General features: G+C 49.9%; 1 pseudogene across 1 annotated transcript in view; it reads left to right on the top strand.

Annotated features, from left to right (window-relative positions):
- The first annotated feature begins 426 nt into the window (after positions 1-426).
- Positions 427-22,817, top strand: part of LOC309621791 (thimet oligopeptidase-like) — a 49,867-nt pseudogene continuing 27,476 nt past the window's right edge. The window contains exon 1 of the transcript in view: positions 427-443. The product of the transcript in view is annotated as a thimet oligopeptidase-like (transcript). The remainder of the gene's footprint in view (positions 444-22,817) is intronic.

The following is a 22,817-nucleotide window of genomic DNA, read 5'->3' as shown; positions in this document are numbered from 1 at the left end:
CCTCGGGCAAGGTCATCCATCAGCAAGTTCTACCTGGACCTCTACCCTCGGTGCATGCGTGGGGGAACCTGTCGGCCGTGGGCCGGGGCTCCTCTGTGGTAGCGGGGCCTCACCCGCGTCCCTCCCCAGGGAAGGGAAGTCCGGGCACATGGCCTGCTTTGGCCTGCAGCCGGGCTGCCTGCAGCAGGACGGGAGGCGCCAGATTGCCATCGCGGCCATGGTGGCCAACTTCACCAAGCCTACGCCCAACCCGCCCTCCCTGTTGCAGCATGATGAGCTGGAGACCTACTTCCATGAGTTCTGGCAAGCGATGCACCAGCTCCGCTCCCAGGAGGGTGCAGGCGAGGGGCTGAAGGCAGGGGGCGGGGAGGGCCCGGGGTCTCCCGTGGTCCTCAGGCAAGCCCTCGCCACGGGATTCTTCCGCTGATGTCACCCCGCACGAGGCGACGCCCTTGGTGTCAGTTTCCATCATCAAACCCCACGCACTGGGCGCGTAAACAACGGAAGTGGATGTCCTCGAGACTCTGGAGGCTGGAAGTCCCAGATCAAGGAGTCAGGACTGGTTCCCTGCATGTTAAATACAGGTATTCAAGAGTTGCCTTTAAAAAAGACAAAATAGAAGAAAGGAACGTTGCATGCAAGGCTGGTGACAGGCGGTGATGAGAACAAGAGGTTAGGCTCTGGGGCCGGGAGCACCACGCCCTGTGAGGCCCTGGGGCTGCTGCCAGTCTCGGTGGAGGCTCAGCAAGTCCCAGTGACTTCCCAATGTGGGGGGGGTCCCCAGATGAGTGTCTGGGCCCAGGACCCAGTGCTCGTTCAGTCTTCCTGCAGTCAGCCCTTCGTCCTGAGAGCGATGCTCTCACAGACTGCAACCGGAGCGCGTGGGGACACTTTACTGAGCTGTGCAGCCGTCACTACTGCCCTGTTCTGGAACATTTCCCTCACCCCAAAAAGGTCCCTCACGCCCTTAGTTATCATTCCCTCCCCTCCCCTGTCCCTGACAACCAGGAACCCACTCTGACTCTGTGGATCTACCTGTTCTGGACGTTTCCCCTCAGTGGGGTCACACCCTGTGTGTCCTTCTGTGTCTGACTTCTCTCGCTGAGCACCGTGTTCTCACGGTGCATCCACGTGGCAGCGAGTGGCAGGGCTTCACACCTTTGCGTGGTCGAGGGCCGGAAAAAAGACAAACGAAAAGAAGGGCACGTTGCCTGCGACTCTGGTGACAGCCGGGGATGAGAACCAGAGGGTAGGCTCTGGGGCCGGGAGCGCCGCACCCTGTGAAGCCCTGGCGCTGCTGCCAGTCTCGGCGGGGCACGGGCAGTGCCGTCCCCCAGGAGCTGCTGGACAAGCTCATCAAGTCCCGGCTGGCCAACCCCCGTGCGGCCGGGCCGAGGGAAAGGAAAGGGGCTCCCAGACCGCCCGGCTGGAAAGCACGGCCTGGACACAGTGCCAGCGCCCCCCTCTCTTTCCTCCCGCCCTCCAGGCCTCTTCAACCTGCGCCAGATCGTCCTGGCCAAGGTGGACCAGGCCCTGCACACGCAGACGCCCTCGGACCCGGCCTAGGACAATGCCCGCCTCTGCCAGGAGATCCTCAGGGTCCCAGCCACGCCAGGTAGCCAAGCACACGCCGGGCCCACCTTAGCGGTCGGTTGGCGGCTACTGCCCAGTTCAAGAGGATCCTCTGGTGGTGTGTGAAGGGGGACCGACTGACGGGCTCTGGTCGAGGCCTGCTGACCTCTGGCCTCTTCCTGCCTGGGTTCCTGGGCTGGTCCCTCCAGCTGTGGCCCGCGGAGTCCGAGGGTGGGCTGGGCGTATCTGCACGTGCTTTCTGGAGAGCCTGGAAGAGGCAGGAGAGGGCTTCATACCCCGGACGGAACGCGTCGACGAGGTTTGCCCGTGCGTGTCGGTGCGGAGACGCAGTTCACTCCCTCGTGAGCGCTTTAACCCGCGCTCTCCCCGTGCTGGAGGGCGAGCCCTGACTCATCCCTCGGAGCCTCGGGCAGCTGTCCCTGTAAGAGGCTTAGGGGTGAACCCTCGTGAGCTTCAGCAGAAAGTCGGCAAAGATTGATTTGTGTCCCTCCACTGAGTTGCCCGCAAGGTCCCCGTTTTCTAGAAGTGTTGGGCCAATACTCCCTCTAGTGGCAGGGGACTCAGACAGGGCTGCTTTGAGGCCCCAAGCTCTGGGCTCTGGGGAAGGGGCACGGAGCGGCCAGGGGGCCGGGCAGGAGCCTCTCCGCGTGTGTCCCAGGGACCCACCTGCCTGCGACCTTCGGCCACCTGGCAGGAAGCTATGACGCCCAGTCCTATGGCTACCTGTGCAGCGAGGTGTACTCCGCGGACACGGTCCACACACTCGTTTCAAGCAGGAGGGCGTCCTGAGTGGCAAGGTGAGAGGCCGGCCTGCCGTGCAGACCAACACGGAGGTCCTTGGGCCTGGGCCTAGATGCTTTTGCCGCCCGCCTGGGCCTGCCAGGCTCTGAGGGCCCTGCCCAGAACCCCCTGCTCCCCTGCCCTTTGTTGAGTCACAGCAGAGGTGGCCACACCCACACCCTCCGTGAAGGGGGTGCTCCACCCTCCTGCAGCCCCGCCCCCTCTCCTCAGGTTGCCATGGACTACAGAAGCTGCATTCTGAGGCCAGGGGGCTCCGAGGATGCCAAGGGCATGGTGAAGCTCTTCCTGGGTTGTGACCCCATGCAGGACGCCTTCCTCCTGAGCAAAGGGCTGCAGGTTGAGGGCTGCAAGCCGCCGGCCTGCTGACGGCACGGGGTTTTGCCCCCCCAGGCGGGCCGGGTGCCTTAGCGCCCCGTCGGGGCGGGGGAGGGGCCGTGTGTCCTCCCAGCCCCCGAGTCCCCGGCGGCCGGCCTAGGCCAAAAGTCTCCACCTGGAAGTGTCTGGAAAGCCTGGCATCAAGGCTCCCCCTTGTTGCACTAATGCAATCCCTTCCTGGGGAGCTTTCCTGGTAACAAAACGGTTCTTTGAAAACGCAGCCATTAATAAAAAAGACTCTACTCCTGGTCTCTGCCTGCCGTCCCTTCCACCACAGGAGTGGCATGGGGGCCGTCACACTGGGGGGAGTTCTGACCTTGGTCGGGGATCAGCCCTGGGGCCGTGGTGACGCGTCTGGGTCACTGGGAGACGGCTGAGCTGTGGGGTGAGTTCAGACGGGGATGGTGCCCCGCACCCTGACCGGGCAGGCTCTCCAGTGAGGGGGTGTCAGTTTCCTGCCGGCCTCTCGCCCGTCACTGTTTGGCATCTCGGGGGCTGTGACTGGCTGGAGCTGGTTCTGGCGGTGGGCACAGCTGCGGGAAGCCCGGCTGTGGCTGTCCCTGTCCCCGTGTCCTGTCCTCCTGCTCACGGCCGGCCGGCTGGCTCCCTCTGGTCATCGGCAGCTGCTGAAGTCTGGACCACAGCAAGGGGCCGCCTTCCTGGGTCCTAGCAATTCTTCCCAAAGGCCTTAGGGATGTGTTTTGGTGGCAGTAGGAATTCAGAGAGGGTGCTGCACCACTGGAGCGGTAGGGTGGCTCTGGACCGTCCCGTGTGTCCTTCCCTGGCCTTTGAGCTCCTTGGGAGCCCTGCCTCCACAAAGGACGCCAGGCAGCGGAACGAGGGCGCGGGCGGCACCCCGACCTTCTCCCCGTGGCCCAGGCGGGCAGGCCGTGCCACGCTCTGTCCTCCCCTCAGCCTGCCCGCCCGTTCTGTTGTTATTTTACCGAAGAGGACACAGACATTCAGAGAGGCTAGGGTCCATGCCTGAGGTCTCATATCCAGTAAGTGTCAGAGCCGGGGTTTGAACCCAGACAGCCTGTCCCGGAGACCGCGCCCTTACCTCTACACAAACCACCTCCTGGTTCCCTTTATTAGCACAAGACTCATTTCCCTGACAAGCCCAGGCCCCATAAAGGCAACCCTGCCTCCCCCACGTGACCAGCCCTTGCCAACTACTCACCCCAGTGGCAGAGGGACGAGCCACACAGGGGACCCGCCCATCTTGGCCATGGGGACACAGACACCCACTCACACCCAGAAGGACCTCCTCTTTACCTTAGGCCACACGCCCATGCCGAAGGAGCTGCTGTCTGCCAGCTGGTGCAGGTACAGTTCTGTCCTGGAAACAGAGAAGGGACCAGAAGTAAGGGAGGACCCACCCACACCAGTGGCCTGGCAGGGCAGGTGGGCATCATGGCACGGGGCTCCACAGAGTGCCCCAGGTGGCCCCGGGGTCTGCCTCAGGCCCTGGCCCTGCCTCCCGAATATTCCTCACTTGCTGCCCTCAATGGGCCCTTCTTAAGTGAAGGCCTTCCAGAAGCTTCCTTACTCCTCAGTTACCCTGCTCTGAAAACTGGGAGTTTCCTCCCTAATCTGCCCTCTCTCCAAAGGGTAAGGTGCCCCTCTGGCCTTAGCCAGGAGGCTCAGGACAGGTTGGGCCTGCCCTTCAGACGGGGGTGGAAGGCAGGAGACAAATGATGGGGGACGCAGAGGCAAATTGAAAATTATCACCCCTCGCCTGGGGTGAGCACTCCCTGGAGCTTCACTAGATAGAACCTTACTCATTCGTTCAACAGATGAGGAAACCAAGGCTCAGAGACAGGGAGCCACATGTCCAAGAATTCCCAGGAGTCAGCGAGGGGCAGAGATGACTCCCTGGGCCACCTCCCCCAGAAGGCCCTCCCAGATGAGTCTTGTGGCTTCTCTGCTGTTCCACCTGGTGCCTCCTCGCCCTGAGCTACCTCAGGTGCACCCAAGGCTCTCACAGAGTTTAGGAGCTTCTGGAAGATTTGGGGTCTGCTGTTCCTTGCCCACCTCCCACGCTGCTGTCAGAACCTGTACCAAAATGTCACCGTCACAGCAGACATCCACCACCACCCCCCAGCGTGTATAAAGAGCCATATGTGAATTATCTCACTTAATCCTGTAAGGTCAGCAGTCAAGGTACTATTTCCACTTTACAGAGGAAGAAACGGAGGTTCAGAGCAGGTGACACCTGGCCAGGTTCACCCAGCCCAGGAGCAGTACCAGGCAGCAAGAATCAGAGGCCAGATTCCTAACCACTGGGCTCCACTGCCTCTCACCTCTGGGCAGAGGCAGGGCTGGGGCCCTGGAGAGCGGAGGCCCTTTGTCTCACTGCCCTCGGCTGTCCCTGCTCAGCCCAGTCGCTCACCTGAGAGCCAGGTCCAATCCGGATAGCATCTGGGAGAAAACCTCGAAACTGCCTTCCCCTTCCAGCTGCCGGGCCACGTGGCTCTTCTCCAACAGCATCGTCTGCCAGGGGAGAGGACAGGCGCCGGTCAGCACGAGGCCCCGCTAGGCTGCCCGCACACCCCCACCAACCCCCAGGCCCACTCTTCGAGGCAGCACCTCAGGCCCCAACTTGGCTGGACGCCTCCAAATCAAAACGTGCCAGGCCTTTGTCTCACTGATTCAGAGTCCACGCAGGCAATCAACGAATGCAACGGGCTCATTCCGATGAAGGAATCCAAGGGTACTAACAATTAACCCAGAGCCGCCCTCCAACACACTCTTATGCAACCGAAGCCCTTAATAACTTGACCCACATGGTGATGCACGGTAGACTTTCAGGGCCGGGACAGAAAGGGATTTATCGTGCACCAGCGAGTCTGGGTATTCTCCTAGCTCCGCATACAAACAACCCTTCTAATAACCTAATCCTGTTTTCTGTTCAAACAGAATGTTGGCGGGGGCGTGGGGGGGGGGAAGGGGAGGAGCCAGGTGATTTCAGAGAGAGGAACAAACAGGCCATGTGCCTGTCACACACGGGCTGCCGCAGAAGGCCAGCGAGCGCCTGTTTAATTTCAGCTTACGCTTTTAAGACCCAGCTAATGAGCGGCTGAATTATGTATCTACTCATGAATATTTCATCCCTGTGATACTCCGAGGCACAGACGAGCTGGCCTGCTCCGGGAGGAGATGTCTGGGCACTGAGTGAGGTGGGGAGGAGCTGGCCTTGGCCTGGGGAGCGATGACCATTTAGACACATTCCAGGGTCCCAGCTGGAGGCGTGGGCCCTGCTGAGTGGGGCTGAGGCTACTGCAGCCCCAAAGAGCCCCCTCTCCCTCCCACCCAGAGGCCTCACCTGGAGCTGGGCGGCCGTGACTCGGCCTGTGGCGTTCAAGTCCAGTGACATCACCATGGAGCACCGGGTGGCACGGCGGCTGTGGCCGGTGAACACGGAGCCAAAGGCCCGGAGGACAGTGAAGGTGGCTCGAATCTTCTCCACTGGTGGGACACAGACAGGGCATCACCCGTGGCCCGGGTGCTGCCACCCCCACCTCTCACAGGACCCCATTCTGGCCCCAGGCCCCAGCAGGGGCCCCTCCACTCCCCCAACTCAGCTCTAAGCCACACCTCTTCCGCTGCTGGGCTGGCCCTGTGCTGCAAGCAGGGGCGCGGGGTGAGCAAGAGTGAGCCCAGAAGGGGAGATACACACACCTAGGATTGGTACGATCTGAGTGACAAGGGCTGCCCTAGGGCCTCCTGGGCCTGGTGGAGTCTAGGAGGAGGGCAGAGCATTAACATTCTTGGACCTGCTCTCGGGGAACGCCCATCACAGCCAGCTCAAAAAGCCCAGCAGTCCCAAGCTTTTTAACATAACTATTTAACAAGCACCCACTATGTGCTAGGCACCTGGATACAGCCTAGCCTGACTTCCACTCCCCCAACACACACTTTCAGCAGATCTACATTCTGGGAGGGCCTCTCCTTGCTGTATCCCCAGCTCCTCACAGGGCTCTAACCTGGGCCAGGTGCAGAACAGGTGATCAATAAAGCATTGGAATAAGCCCAGTGGAGAAGCAGGATAGTACAATGGTTAAACAAGCTTGAATATGGCCTCTCCCCGTTGTTAGTCACCTGATTTGGAGCGAATAAATTAACCCCCCTGTGCCTCAGATACCCCATCTATAAGATGGGGGTAATAATAGTACTTACTTACCTCATGTGGTTGCCACAAAGACTAAAAGCTTTAATAATGTAAAGTGCTCAGAACATGCTCCAAATGTGGTGGTGTTAGTATTGTTTGTTATTATTAGAAAAGCAATACTGCCTGGGCCATATATTCTCAGCAGGGGGAATACTGCCCCCAAGAGGGCAGAAACTGATTCTTGAGGATGGGGGCAGTTTTCCTTTCTTATGTATAGAATAGAGCACAGATACACACACACACACACACACACACGTCTGTGTGTGTCTGTATATATATACACACATACACACACACTGCATAAACAAATATATGGTGAATCTATGGCATTAACTTTTCATGGTGGGAGACGATTAGGAGAAAGAACAACTAAAAAGGCTCCTCAGAGGGGCAACAATACATTGAGAACACTGGCCCAGGGGTAACAGCTCTGGAGCCAAACTGTCTGTGTTTGAATCTCGGTGCTAGGATGTATGAGCTGTGTGGCCTTGGGCAAGCTGGTTAACCTCCCTGCGTTTTAATGGCCTCATCTATAAAATTCAAATAATAATAATGTCTACCTTATAGGGATGTTTTAAATAATAAATAAGTTAACCTGCTTGGAATAGAGCCTGGCGCGTAAGTCCTCAGCAAGCATTTACCACGATCCCCATCAATATTGTAATTATTATCACCAACTGACACTATTTTTTATTGAAGTATAGTTGATTTACAATGTTGAAACTCTTTCTTTAATGCCCAGCTCAAACATCATTTCCTCAAGGAAGCCCCCCGGCCCCTTCTCTGTGCTCCCTCCGCCTCTCCCCTCCCCAGCTCGGCCAGCAAGCGGTGCAGAGCACTGGAGTCTGGCACAGATGAGCAGCTGAGTCTCCCTTCCGGCTGTCAGTGCCTCCTTGTCTTTGTTTTTACTTATCGGGTCCTCTGCACAGTCCAGTGGGCTGTGCGCTGCACAAGGACACCACACCTAAGGGCACAGCATTTATATCAGATAGCCATAGGCCTGTATACTTATTAGGATGATGGCCCAGAACGTGGTGGTCAAGTGTTTGGTTCTAACAATGTCAATGCGTGACGACGGTTCCACATGTGGCAGTGAGTGTCTTAGGCAAGGAGTACCTGTTTCTAATTCACACAAAAGTACCCAACAGACTAGGGGTGGCCCTGCCCAGAAGCCAGCACAGGGTCTGCACACAGGTGCTCAGTGAACGCTAGCTGAGCAGATATAAGAAAGAGCCGCCCAGCACCCCCTCTGACTCTCCCTTCCCTTCCCCCACGCCACCGCCCCCACCACGTCCCAGCTGCACGTCACCTGGAGACCACTGTACCTGAGACCCTGCCATCCACACTGCCTGCCATCCCCACCAGGTGCTCCAGGACCTGCTCGCAGCAGGTGGTCTTGCCAGCACCGCTCTGGCCCAGGGCCACGATGCTCTGGTCCCTCTGCTGGCTCAGCAGAGCCCAGTACGCCCGCTGGGCCAGGGAGCCAACGTGGGCGGGTAGGCCATCCCAGCAGCTCCTGGGCACCTGCAGGAAGAGCGCCGGCATCAGCCTTCCCACCCGGCCGGGGCCCAGGGAGCACTCCACAATGCTCCAACCCGGCCTCAAGCCCAGATCCACGTCCATGCCTCCCATCCTACTCCAGCCTTGTCAGAGACGTCGTGCATTTTTCTGGGGAGAGCCCAGCCTGGAGATCTAGTCCTGCCACTGGCTCGCTGTGAGTCCTTGGGCAGCCTTGGACCCTGCTCTGAGCCTGGCCTCTTCTTCAGCCAATGAGAGGCTTGAACTAAAGCTGCATTAGCTCATGGGGCTCATCTCACTTGCTACACAAAGGACTGGATCGTACCTGTCTGAAATGAAGCAGGTGGATAAAATGGCTCAATTGATGAGTGACGTCTGCCATGGAAACAGAATGGGGCATGGGGGAATTGGCGGTACGTGTGCTATGTATTTGCTATAACAGATTTAGATACCGGAAGCCCCTTTGACTTCATTCATTCATCCATCCATACATCCATTCACTCAGTAAAAAAAAAAAAATTCATTGAGTGTCTACTACATAGCAGGCACTAACCCAGGCACTGGGGGCACAACACTACTCAAGGCGAATAAAGGAAATCTCTGCCAACCGTGAGGAGATATCATTATACACCTATTAAGATGGCTAAAAAACCGGTTTTTAATTTTTTTTGACACACTACCAAGTTCTGGTTAAGATGCAGAGCAAGTGGAATTCTCCCACAATGCTACACAATACAGCCACTCTGGAGAACAGCTTGGCAGCCTCTTTTACAGTGATACGTACACTCGTCATACAACTGAGCAACCCCACTCCTAGGTATTTACCCAAGAGAAATGGACATTTGTGTTCACCAAAAAACCCTCTGTCACTGGTTATATTGAGTAGGTATTCAAAATCATCAACAACCTAGAAACAACCCAAATGTCCCTCAACTAAAGAACTAAGATAACCAACCACCCTGGTTTTAGCACTGAAAGTCCCATGTCCCAGAAAAACCATTCCCTCCCACGGAAACCAGGACAACTGGTCCCCCTCCGAACAGATAAACAAAGCTGTGCAATAAAATACAATAGAATAAAAGAACTAACGGCTCACAGCTGCAACAATATGGGTGAATCTCAAATGCGCTGTGCATTGTGATAAGTGGAAGAAGCCGATTCCAAAGGTTACACGCAGTACAATCCCATTTATATGACTTTTCAGAAAAGGCACAACTAGGGAAAAGGGACAAAAGAACAGATTAGTGGCTGCCCAGGGCGGGACATGGGGGAGGGGATGACCACAAGGGTATGGAGAACTTTTGGGGGTGATGGGAACTGTCCTGTAATTGACGGCAGAGACAGTTTCACAACTATACGTGTTTGTCAAAAACTTACAGAAGTGAACACTAAAAAGGGTGACATTAACTGTATGTAAATTATACCTTAATAAACCTGACTTAAGACAAAAAAAGCCCTGCCTGTAGAGCTTGCTTTCCTTTGGGAGAAGACAGATGATAAAAAACCAACTAATTAAATTATACTCAACGGGAGTCATTTGAAAGCCATGAGCTTGGATGAGATCACCAAGGAAGTGGGCGTTTAAAGAGGGAGACAGAAGAGGTGTAGGGATGGGGCACCCAGACTTGGAGAGATCAGGGACCAGCAAAGGAGGCTGAGAGGGAGGGCCAGCGGGACAGAAGGAAAACCAGGAGAGCGGAATTCCTGAGCTGCGGAAGGGAGTGATGGCAGGAGGAGGGAAGGACCAGCCCCTGAAGTGCTGCTGAGGGTCAAGTCAGAGGAGGCCGGAGAATTGTCCACTGGGCTTGGCAGCATGGAGGTCACTGTGACCTTGACAAATGTCTGCTTAGCGTGGTTTTCAGGGAGAACGGAAGAGGGCGGTGGAGGTAGTGAGGGCAGTAGAAAGGCACCAAAGGGAGCAGGGAAACGGGCCTGGCTGGAGGAGGACCTTGGAAGCCCAGGATGCTAAGCGGGTGACAAGTGGGCTAGCATCCACCCTCCCAGTGGCTTGGCAGGACCAGGGGCACAAACTCCGGTGTGGCGGCCCTCCCCCTCCCCGAACCCCCAGCCTGGGGCTAAGGAGCACCCCCAGTGCACTGTTGGCCTTTCCTACCCCGAGGCCCCCAGGAACAGCAATGAGTCCCCATCCTGACACAAATCAAAAGGCTCACAGACCTACTAGAGAATGGACCTGAGGATATGGGGAGGGGGAAGGGTAAGATGTGACAAAGTGAGACAGTGGCATGGACATATATACACTATCAAACGTCAAACAGAGAGCTAGTGGGAAGCAGCCGCAGAGCACAGGGAGATCAGCTTGGTGCTTTGTGACCACCTAGAGGGGTGGGATAGGGAGGGTGGGAGGGAGGGAGATGCAAGAGGGAAGAGATATGGGAACATACGTATATGTATAACTGATTCACTTTGTTACACAGCAGAAACTAACACACCATTGTAAAGCAAGTATACTCCAATAAAGATGTTAAAATAAATAAATAAATAAAAAAGGCTCAGCAGGACCCCAAACCTGGCAAAGTAGGACAAGCCGCCACACTGGCTGGACACAGCCTAAGGGAACGCAGCGGGCAGGGGGTCCTGAGGTCCGAGCCTCGGAGCCACCTGCCGCTTTGGAAACATAAAGTTCAAGGGCCAGGCTATCCCAATCGTCAGCCTTCTCAGGCCTGCAGGGGAACAGGGAGGATTCTGCAGACCCAGGCCCCACAGTCACACACAGGTACCCCCTGCATGCTTGCACACGGGCATGCTCAAGGGCACACGCACCCAACAGCTGCAGAGGCCTCTGCACACAGGTGTGCCCATCTACACCCCACGCAGTCACAGCACACTCACCCCAAAAGAGGCCTGCACCCCCAGGCACGCACCCAGCTCCCAGCCACCCGGCAAGCCCAGACCCCCAGTGAGAGAGGCCCCCAGCCCTGCCTGGAGCCCTCCTAGCCCATCTTCAAGGAGGCCTCAGTCCCAGCCTCACCGCAGGTCTCTGCTCCCACCTGGTGGCCATTTGAGGAACCAGAGGGGACTCAGCCAAAGACAGAAGGAAGCTGTGGGTGTGGGAGGCAGCGTGACTTGAGGGGGACCCACGCCCACCGCAGGGTTACAGGGGCTTAGGGGGATCACGGGACTCAAGTTCCTCCTACCAGGTTGGGTCCCAATCCCCGCACTTTTAGGCTCTTTGACCCAGGCCGTGTAGCAGACGCCGCAATCGAGGACAGTCACGGTCGAGAGAACTGGGCTTGCGGAGAGACCTGTGACAAACACCCCTCCCAGGGGCCCCTAAGGAACCAGAGCAGGCTCTCGGGGCCTTGGGCTGCAGTAACAGAAGCACAGCCTGCCTGGCAACGGAGGGGAGAGTGCAGCGTCGCCCTTCCAGGCTAATGAGAACCTACTGTATAGCACAGGGAACTCTACTCAATGCTCTGTGGTGACCTAAATGGGAAGGAAATCCAAAAAAGAGGGGATATATGTATATGTATAGCTGATTCACTTTGCTGTACAGCAGAACTACGCTCAAATAAAATTAATTTTTTAAAAAAGGTGCCTTTTGTTATGTTAATGAGGTGACTTTTGGAAAGCCAAATATATATGAGATGACCAAATATATATATATATATATAATATTTTTTTTTCCTTTCTAGATTACCAGTTTATTATAAAAAGATCTAACTCAGGAACAGCCATATGGAAGAGACGCACAGGGCAAGGTATGGGGAAAGGGGTGCAAAGCTTCCATGCTGTCCCACCTGGCACCTCCCTGGGTACACCAATCCAGAAGCTCTCCAAACTCCATTCTTTTTTTTTTTTTTTTTTTTAATAATTTTGAAGAACGTTTTTTTAAAATTATTTATTTATTTATTTATTTTAGTTGTGTTGGGTCTTCGTTTCTGTGCAAGGGCTTTCTCTAGTTGTGGCAAGCGGGGGCCACTCTTCATCGCGATGCGCGGGTCTCTCACCATCGCGGCCTCTCTTGTTGCGGAGCACAGGCTCCAGACGCGCAGGCTCAGCAGTTGTGGCTCACGGGCCCACTTGCTCCGTGTCATGTGGCATCTTCCCAGACCAGGGCTCGAGCCCGCGTCCCCTGCATTGGCAGGCAGACTCTCAACCACTGCGCCACCAGGGAAGCCCCAAACTCCATTCTTTTAATTTCACTGAAGCTTCGTTATGTAGACAGGATTAACTGATTCAACCTCAAGCCCCTCTCCCCTTCAAGGGGGTGGGGGGGAGGGTGGAAGAGACTGAAAGTTCCAATCCTCTAATTCTGGTTGGTTCCCCTGGCAACCAGCCCCTTCCTTAGGGGCTTTCCAAAAGTCACCTCATTAACACAAACTCAGGTGTGGTTGAAAGGGTTTTGTTATGAATATCAAAAGACACTCCTATCTGGAAATTCCACGGGGTTTAGAAGTTTTGTGCCAGGAATGAGGGACAAAGACCAAATATATATTTTATTATACCTACTGCCTAATACTAAATCTTACTGCTAATAAGGTAAGTACAATTAAAACGATAGTGAAATACCATTTTCACCTATCAAATTGGCCACATGGAAAAGTCTGATATTACTCTGTGTTGGTGAGGATACTGGGGAACAGGCAATCTCATACACTGCTAGTGCAAGTATGAAGGGCAGCATCTGCTGAAATTTTCAATGCATATTTCCTTTAATCCAGCAAGTCCACTTTTGTGGGCAATTCAGAACCCTCTCTAGAATAAGGGTCCGCAAATTTTTTTTTTCCAAAAAGGGCGAAAATGTAAATATTTTAAGGTTTGGGCCACGTGGGAGATGGCCAAATATATATTTTTGGTCTGAATGACCAAATATGTATTTTTCTTCATAAATCACAATATTGCACCCAGCTCAATAAAAATCTCCAAATGCTTTGCACATCAGCTGGCTTTGACAAGTCTTCACCTCTCCCCCCACCCCCTTCCTCTCTCCCTAAATCATGCTCTGAGTGTTTCTTGAAGAAATAGAAAAATCTTGGCTCCTCCAGCACATTGCCTCTCCACTCTCCATATTTGTGGTTGCCTCACTGACCCAGGTTGGCCACACGTCCCTTGCCAGCCACCTTACAGCCTGGTGAGATCCTGGACCTCCCAGATGGGCCTCCTGGCCTAGGGATGACCAGTAATATTTCTCTCAAATGCTAGCATCTACTGATCTGTAGTTGGGGACTGCCTGGAGTGTTGTATTGAGAAGGATCCTGAGCTATGGCTGAACTAGCAAGAAAGTGTGTGGTGATTGACTAGCAGTGTCTGCCATGGGCGCAGGAATGGTTCGGAGTGGTGCCTGTGCCAAGTATTTGCCATTTCCAGCCTGGGGCTTCCCCTGCCACAGTGAGGCAAGAGGCTGGTCAGTCTTTTGCTGGGAGGCTCCCCTGACTGCTCCATCACAGGGCTGTCTTTCTACCCCTGCTCCCTTGCTACCTGGAGTTTTGCTGTCTAATACGGCAGCCACTAGCCACATGGGGCTATTTCAATTTAAATGAATTAAAATTAAATTAAAACCTCAGGGGCTTCCCTGGTGGCACAGTGGTTAAGAATCCGCCTGTCAATGCAGGGGACACGGGTTTAAGCCCTGGTCCGGGAAGATCCCACATGCCTCGGAGCAACTAAGCCCGTGCACTACAACTACTGAGCCTGCGCTCTAGAGCCGGTGAGCCACAACTACTGAAGCCCACGCACCACAACTGCTGAAGCCCGCGTGCTACAGCCCGTGCTCTGCAACAAGAGAAGCTACCACAGTGAGAAGCCCTCACACCACAACGAAGAGCAGCCCCCGCTCGCCGCAACTAGAGAAAACCCGTGCACAGCAACGAAGACTCAACGCAGCCAAAAATAAATAAATAAATAATTTTAAAAACACACACGTAAGATGATTTTTTTTAAAAAAGATCTGTATGTAGAACACTGAGCACCTAAGGGCTCGATTATGGGCTGTTATCATTCAAACGGGACTGATACAGAACTTTTCAAAGCTTCTGCTTCTGAGGTTTACACGTGCTGCTATGCCTAAGCCGGAAACTGATCATCACCATCTTTACATCACTTTGTGAAGTCATAACAATGGTGTTATGCATCTAGGGTTTTACAGGCAGTCCCAATTTCACATATTTAACACATTCTCCTGCCAAGAACCAAATACTTTATTTCAAAAATAAAATTACACTTCAGAACATAATATGGTAACCAGAGCCGAACCTAAGCTCCCACAATAACAACCAGAAAACTGGACAAAGTATATGAAGTAACTGTTTTCAGACACAGAAGGGGCTAGAGTCCCTGAAAGAAGGGAAGCAAGCTAGGAGGACCCCAGGCTGCGTCAGCTCTTCGCCTGGAGGCACTTTCTGAAATGTGGTGCTGGGAGGGGGACCCAAGCAGACCATGGTGGTCCTGCCGAGGCAAAGGCACCAGGAGTTCACGGAAGACGAGGTGCCTGGAAACACCAGAAAAATAAATGAAATGAAGAGCTATATAGCTATTATAAGCCAGTGGTGATGACAACTTACTAGGATATACTCAATCCAAAAGAAGACTGGAGAAGAAAAAAGCAACAAGGAAACAAATAATACATACGAGATTTAAATCCAACTAAACTGGTAATTATTCAAGTGTAAATGGTCTAAATAGTCTAATTACAAGGCAGAGGTCAGAGAACAGACATACCATGCAAACACCAATATCAAGAAAGCTCGAGTGATTATAACAATATTAGACAAAGTAGACGTCAGAACAAATATATTATTACCAGGACAGACTTCTCATCATGATAAAAGTGGTAGATTCATCAAGATGACATAACAATCATAATGTGTGTGTACTGGGAATTCCCTGGCGGTAAGTGGTTAGGGGTCCATGCTTCCACTGCAGGGGGCACAGGTTCAATCTCTGGTCGGGGGACTAAGATCCCGCAAGCTGCATGGTACGACCAAAAAACAAAAAAATACCGTGTGTACCTATCACAGGAGATGCAACAATGCCTCTCCTAGGCACTTACCAAAGAGAAATGACAGCATTTGTTCACAACAAGACTTGATGAAAAATATCCATAGCAGCTTTACTCATAATTTCCCTGAACTGGAAACAACCCGATGTCCATGAAAAGTGAAGTGTGTTAATAAGTCCATACATTGGAATACTATTCAGCAATAAAAGAAACAAAAACCCCAACACAAGCAACATGATAATGAACCTCAAGGAAGAACATGGTGCTGAGGCAAAGGGGCCAGACCCAAAAGAGTGCATAGGATTTGATTCTATTGATAGGATGTTCTAGAAAAGGCAAATATAATCTATTGTGACTGGAAGCAGAAGCAGATCAGTGTTTGCCTGGGGCTGGGTGGGATGAGCTATTTAGAAACGGGCCCAGAGTGTACTTTTTAAAGTGATGGAAATGGTCCATATATGGATCGTGGTAACAGGTACGCGGGTGCACACTTTTGTCAAAACTCAAACTCTATACTTAAATTGGATGTATTTTATTGTGAGTGTTTTATACCTCAATAAAATTGCTTTTTAAAAGAACAAAAGCATACAGCATATTTATCAGTAAACAAAGAAAAATTAAGTAACAACTGGATCCTTAGACATGTGGTATCTCACGAGAAGGAAATCAGGCATATTCTGAAAGAGATAAGCTAAAAAGTAACACTAGAAGAAAAGGGCCCAAATCAATGTTCCCAATAAGCTATCCTATTTCAAGTTCTCTTCCATCACCAATTCTGAACCCACTTCTTGGTTTAAAAGTAGAAGCCACAAAACAAACCTAATTTCAATCTTCTGAAATAGTCATAGATTATATGGTAAGCAAATGAATTCTGAAAGAGCAAACTTTGAAGACAATGAATTAAAAAATAAAATCAAAGCAGTGAAATATTTCCAGTAAGGAAAAAAAAAAAAGATTTCTTTGGAGAGTAAGTGCCTCTTACAAGGGAAGAAAGAATATGTGCTTCTTGAAGAAGCTGTCCTAGTTGCTCTCACTGTGTTCTACTGTTATAAACAGTCTCTTTGAGGGACTAAAGCAATTCTCTCTGCCCCCACCTCCATCCACACTTTGCTGGGATTTCTCTTGGAAACCACCAAATCACAAGAATCTTCTCTGTTCATCAGTGAGCAGAGTTGGGACAAAGCTCTGAACTCTAAGGCTGACCTAAAAGCATCACGCAGAACACAGAGCGGGTGTGACAATACTCTTCAGCAGACGGCCCACTGTGCAAAGCAAGCAAGTCACCTTAATTCCGAGATGCATGAACACAGTCATCGCCCTACACCCTCAGGCTCTTGCCTGAGCCTTTCTTTCACCTTCTGACCCCAGCTGAACCCAAGCACATGGTACCCTGCAAGCCCCTGTGCCTCCCACCCGCTTTTGTACCACAGCACAATTCACTGCAAATCTATCCTCCCATCTTCAGATGACTTCTCACCACCTCCACTGCTGGCCGCTGGTCCCAAAGCCGGGATCATCTCTTGCTGAGCGCTGCAGCATCTCCTGCTTCTTGCTTCCACAGCACCGAGACGATGCTGCATGAGCACTTGAGTCAGGGTGTGCCGCCCCAGTGCTCAAACTTTCCTGTGCCCCATCCCAGGACCAGTAAAAGTGGAGATCCTCGTGATTGCCTAAAAAGCCTCGCCAACCACCCCCCACCTGTCTCGCGGTCCCTCGCACTCAGCCCCTTGGCTGCAGCCACCTTGCTCTTCCTCCACCACGTGGTTCCAGTCTTAGGGTCTCTGCCCTGCTGAGCCCTCTGCCTGGACCCACTTCCCCCCAGTACACAGGGGCTCAGCCCTCACACCTCCCCAGGACGCTGTTCAACCGTCCCTTTATAAGTGGTGCCTTCTCCAAACACCCTTTTGAAACTGCCGCACATACCGGCAAGCCCTGCCCCCCTCTGGCCTCTACAATTCTCCACAACATTTACTACTGTGCGGACAGTGTGTATTCGTTGGTCTGTCTCCCGCCCCCCCCCCCAACCCCCCGGTAGAATGTTAGCTCCAGGGACTTCCCTGGTGGTCCAGTGGCTAAGTGCAGGGGGGCCCGGGTTCGATCCCTGGTCAGGGCACTAGATCCCACATGCCACAACTAAGAGTTCGCATGCTGCAACTAAAAGATCCCACGTGCCACAACTAAGACCCAGCGCAGCCAAATAAATAATTAAATAAATATATTAAACAAAGAATGTCAGCTCCATAGGGGCACCCATAGCAGTACTACTCACGGATGCATGGTACACAGTGAAAGTCACTGAACGAATGACGGAATTTTTAGTAGATTTCAAACAAAGCCCGAGAACCACCTCATAGCATATCTCTACATTTCCTGGTCTTGACTTTGACTAGAAGTAGGAATACTAAAATAAATCAAAAATAATGTATAAAACCCTCAGAAAAGGTATCTCCCAAAGAGCTAAAACCAGGGGATATTAATGACAGTGCACTGCCACCTGGAATTTCAGGCGTTTGGGGCTCCTAAAGTCCTAAACCCGCCCAATCATCCCTCTACTGTCAGTTCAAAAAGCTGACGGTCAACTTTTCCAGTAGAGGTGATGTTTCCTGGGTCCTTAGAACTCTCTAGGAATATATATTAAGACCCCAGCTTTGCTAATATTGCTAGAGCATGTAGCATTTTCCCTTAATTATGTGGACCCAGGCAACGAGACAGCTACAAAGTTGAGTCAGTTGCAGATGTTGGCTGATTGGCTAGACTTTCCTTTTGGCTAAGAGTGGTTTCCCCACACTTGCCGTGGGATCTAAACTCATGGCGCTGAAACATCACCAGTAGCCCCTTCCAAGAATTTCGGAGACTTCTGGGCAGTAGTAAACACTCCTTACAGCTGTCTGATACTGGCATGCCAGAGGTCTGTGGGTTTCACATCCATCCTTTTGCAGAGTGAGCTGGTGGCAGGTGGAAAGTCCTCTGTGGCCTGACGCTGTTCTAGTCTCCCCTATGTGCTGTTTTGTTTAATAAGACATTTCCAGTGGAGCACTTAATATATATTAGATTCTCAATGTCTCATTCAACAAAGCACATAAAGCAGAGACCTGTGCACTGCCCCCAAATTCTGGATTTTAGTATCATGATATATTAACTAGGAATTGTATAGTTTATATGCTTTTTTAAAAAACAAACTCCAGCACTACTTACAATAGCCAAGACATGGAAGCAGCCTAAATGTCCGTCCACAGATGAATGGATAAAGATGATGTGGTATATATCAATATATACACAATGGTATATTATGCAGCCATAAAAAAGAATGAAATAATGCCATTTGCAGCAACATGGACGGACCTAGAGATGATCATACTAAGTGAAGTGAGTCAGACAGAGAAAGACAAATATTACATGGTATCACTTATACATGGAATCTAAAAAAATGATACAAATGAACTGATTTACAAAACAGAAATAGACTCACAGACATAGAGAACAAACTTATGGCTACCGAAGGAGAAACGTGGGGAGGGATAAATTAGGAGTTTGGGATTAACAGATACACACCATTATATATAAAATAGATAAACACAAGGACCTACTGTATGGCACAGGGAACTACATTCAGTATCCTGTAATAACCTATAATGGAAAAGAATCTGAAAAACAATACATATATGTATAGCTGAATCACTTTGCTGTACACCTGAAACTAACACAACATTCTATCAACTATACTTCAATTAAAAAAAAACCCAGGGCTTCCCTGGTGGCGCAGTGGTTGAGAATCTGCCTGCCAATGCAGGGGACACGGGTTCGAGCCCTGGTCTGGGAAGATCCCACATGCCGCGGAGCAACTAGGCCCGTGAGCCACAACTACTGAGCCTGCGCGTCTGGAGCCTGTGCTCCGCAACGAAAGGCCACGATAGTGAGGCCCACGCACCGCGATGAAGAGTGGCCCCCACTTGCCGCAGCTAGAGGAAGCCCTCGCACAGAAACGAAGACCCAACACAGCCAAAACTAAATAAATAAATAAATAAATAAATAATAATTTAAAAAAAAGAACTTTGTAAGGTAGCAATTTCTGTCTTTCCAATGTATCCTTTTTATAATGAAACATACATTTTTTTTCAAAGTCCATGGCAAGTATATTTCTTATGCCTTAGCCCCAAACGCCAAATATAATTTATGCATTCTTTCAACCCGAATGTTCTTTGAAAGCATGCTAAATATGTTTGAGACCAACGTTAATAAATATTTAAGAAATTAAAGTGAAAAGTAAAAATCGAAAAGAAAAGGCACCAGTCTGGAAAGAAAGGAGTACATTTGTTTTTATTCAGAGACAGGATCTTACATGTAGAAAATCCTGAAGAACTCACACACATACACACATACACAAATCTACTAGAACTAATAAATTAGTTCAGCAAGATTGTAGGATACAAGATCACCATACAAAATCCAATTCTATTTCCATGTACTAGCAATGAACAACCAAAAATGAAATTAAAGAAACAATTTCATCCATAATAGCATCAAAAACATTAAAATATTTGTGAATAAATTTAAGAAGACACATAAGACTGAAAACTACAAAGCACTGCTGAGAGAAATTAGGGACGACGTAAACAACTGTAGAGACATTTCATTCATGGATTGGAAGACTTAATGTTGTTAAAATGACAGTTGTCTCCAAATCTATACATTCAACAAAATCCCTACCAAAATCTGAGTAGGCTTTTTTTTGAGGGGGGGCAGAAATTGAAAAACTGATGCTAAAATTCATATGGAAATGCAAAGGATCCAGAAGAGCCAAACACAAGTTTGAAAAAAAAAAGAAAGAAAAGAATAAAGTGAGAAGATTTTTATTTCCTGATTTCAAAACTTACTATAAAGCTACAGTAATCAAGACACTGTGGGACCAGCATAAGGACAGACATATACATCCACAGAACAAAACTAAGAGTCCAGAAATAAGTCCTTAAGTTTATGGTCAATCAATTTTCAACAAAGGTGCCAAGACAATCCAACGGGGGAAGAAAACGTTTTTATCTTCAAACAAAAAAACAAACATTTTTCAGACAACTAGATAGCCACATGCAAAAAAAGATGAATTTAGACTCTTACCTCACGTTATACATAACAACTCAAAAATCAAACAAAGACCTAAGAGCTAAAATGCTAAAACACTTCTAGAAGAAAAAGAGAAAAAAATCTTTGGGGAATTCAGTTAGGCAAAAAGTTCTTAGATAAGACACTAAAATTCATTCCAAAAAGTTGTAAACTGGACTTCAAAATTAAAACCTTCTGTACTTCAAAAGTCACTATGAAGAAAATGAAAAAGAAGCCACTGACTGGGAGGAAGTATTTGTGAATTATACACATGATAAATAACATAAATAAAGACAATCAATTTTTTAAATGGGCATAAGATTTAAATAGATATTTCACCAAAGAAGATATAAGAATGGCTAATCACCACAAACATGTCCAATATCACTAACTGTTAGGGAAATGCAAATCAAGACCCCAATGAAGCACCACTTCACACCCACTAGGAAGGCTAGAATCAAAGACAACAGCAAGTGTTGATGAGGCTATGGCAAACCCGGAACTCTCATAAAATGATGGTGAGAATGTAAATGTAGTATAATTTAGAAAGCAACTAGTGATTCCTTAGAAAGTTAAACATGAATTCACCATACAGCCCAGCAATTCCACTCCTAGTTACATACCCAGGAGAAATGAAAACATACATCCACACTTGTACGTGAATGTGAACACAGCAGCATCGTTTGTAATAGACCAAAAGTGGGAATAATTCAAATGTCCATCAACTGGCGAAGGGATAAACAAAATGTGGTCTATCCACGTAATGGAATATTATTCAGCAACAAAAGGGAACGAGAGACCGGAACACACAACGTGGATCAACCTCCAAAACCTGGTGTTAAATGAAAGAAGCCATGTGCAAAAGACAAACAGTCTACAACCTGTAAGATTCCACTCATATGAAATGTTCAGAAAAGGAAAATTACTATAGAGACAGAAAGCAGATTATTGGTTGCCTGGGGATGGGAGCAGGAAGTGACTACAAGTGGGCACAGGGGGTCTCTTTGACACATGGAAATGTTTTAAAATTAGACTGTGGTGCTGGCTGCACAACTCAGAGTTTACTAAAACTCATCAAATTTACACTCATAGTGAGTGAATTTTATAACATGTAATATCATGCCTCGATAAAGCTGTTTTTCAAAGAGTAAAAGTTGCAAAATTTTGTTTTGACCAAAACCATGTTTCAAAGACACCAATTCTCACACGAATTCAAAAAGATCAATATTCAGACTCTGGATTAAGCTCTGAAGTCAGTGTGAGAAAATGAAATGTCTTCCATGGCAATAATGATGTGACGTCATAGTACTTTAACCATGATGTTCTTTATATATGAGAGTAACATTTGCATACTTTATGAATTAAGCATCTATTTTGGAGTCTCCTTATAATCGGAAACATCCTTCTCTAACAGGAGAGGGTATGCAGTCAGAGAAGTGAGTAGATTGTCAACAGACAGATGGAATTTATCAAATGTTATGTGCCCCACTTGCATATGATGAAATTATTTCAGTATATCACAGAAGAAAATGGTAGCAAAACATCTTAACCATACAAATTGATTTTAACCGACAAATTGATTTTACTGTCTATTTGATAACCAGTATCCCTTTAAAACCATTCTTTCAATGAGCCAAACCCAGGACACTTGTCAATCTCTAAATGAGTAAGTTTTACTGACAGCAAATTAGGAATCCACTTCATTGATGTCCGTTAAGACGTATGGTTTCTATGTAAGGATGAGGAAGATAAAGGCAGCTGTCATTTACTTAACCTTTTTTATTCTGGAAACCGGCAATTAAAAACAAAGAAGTTAAGCATTGATCCTGCTCTATTAGTCTTCTATTGCTGTGTAACAAATATCCACAAACTCAGTGACTTAAAAACACCACTAATAAATACCTCCCAGTTCTGGAGGTCAGAAGTCCTGGCTGGCTCTGCTGGGTTTTCTGCCTAGGGGCTCACAAAGCCAGAATCAAGGTGCTGGCAACCTGGGTTCTTATCTAGAGGCTCCAGGGAGGAATCTGCTCCCAAACTCATTCATGCTGTTGGCAGAATGCAGTTCCGAGGGCTGTAGGACTGAGGTCCCCGTTCCCTTGCTGCCTGCCAAGGAGGAGGGGTCACCCTCAGCTCCTCGACACACTCACAATCCTTCTCATGGGGCCCCCTCCACCTGCAAAGTTGCCAAGGGTGCGTCCCACCTTTCTCCTGCTTCAATCTCTCTGACTTCTGCTGCCGGCCTGAGGACATTCTCTGCTTTTAAAGGGCTGGTGTGAGCAAATTCAACCCACCCAGAACACAACC

Source organism: Balaenoptera borealis (assembly GCF_965194805.1).
Source record: "Balaenoptera borealis genome assembly, contig: HAP1_SCAFFOLD_1005, whole genome shotgun sequence".
In the NCBI taxonomy this organism is placed as follows: Eukaryota; Metazoa; Chordata; class Mammalia; order Artiodactyla; family Balaenopteridae; genus Balaenoptera; species Balaenoptera borealis.
The sequence above is the reverse complement of the archived record's forward strand: the minus strand, read 5'-3'. Positions and strand labels throughout refer to the sequence as shown.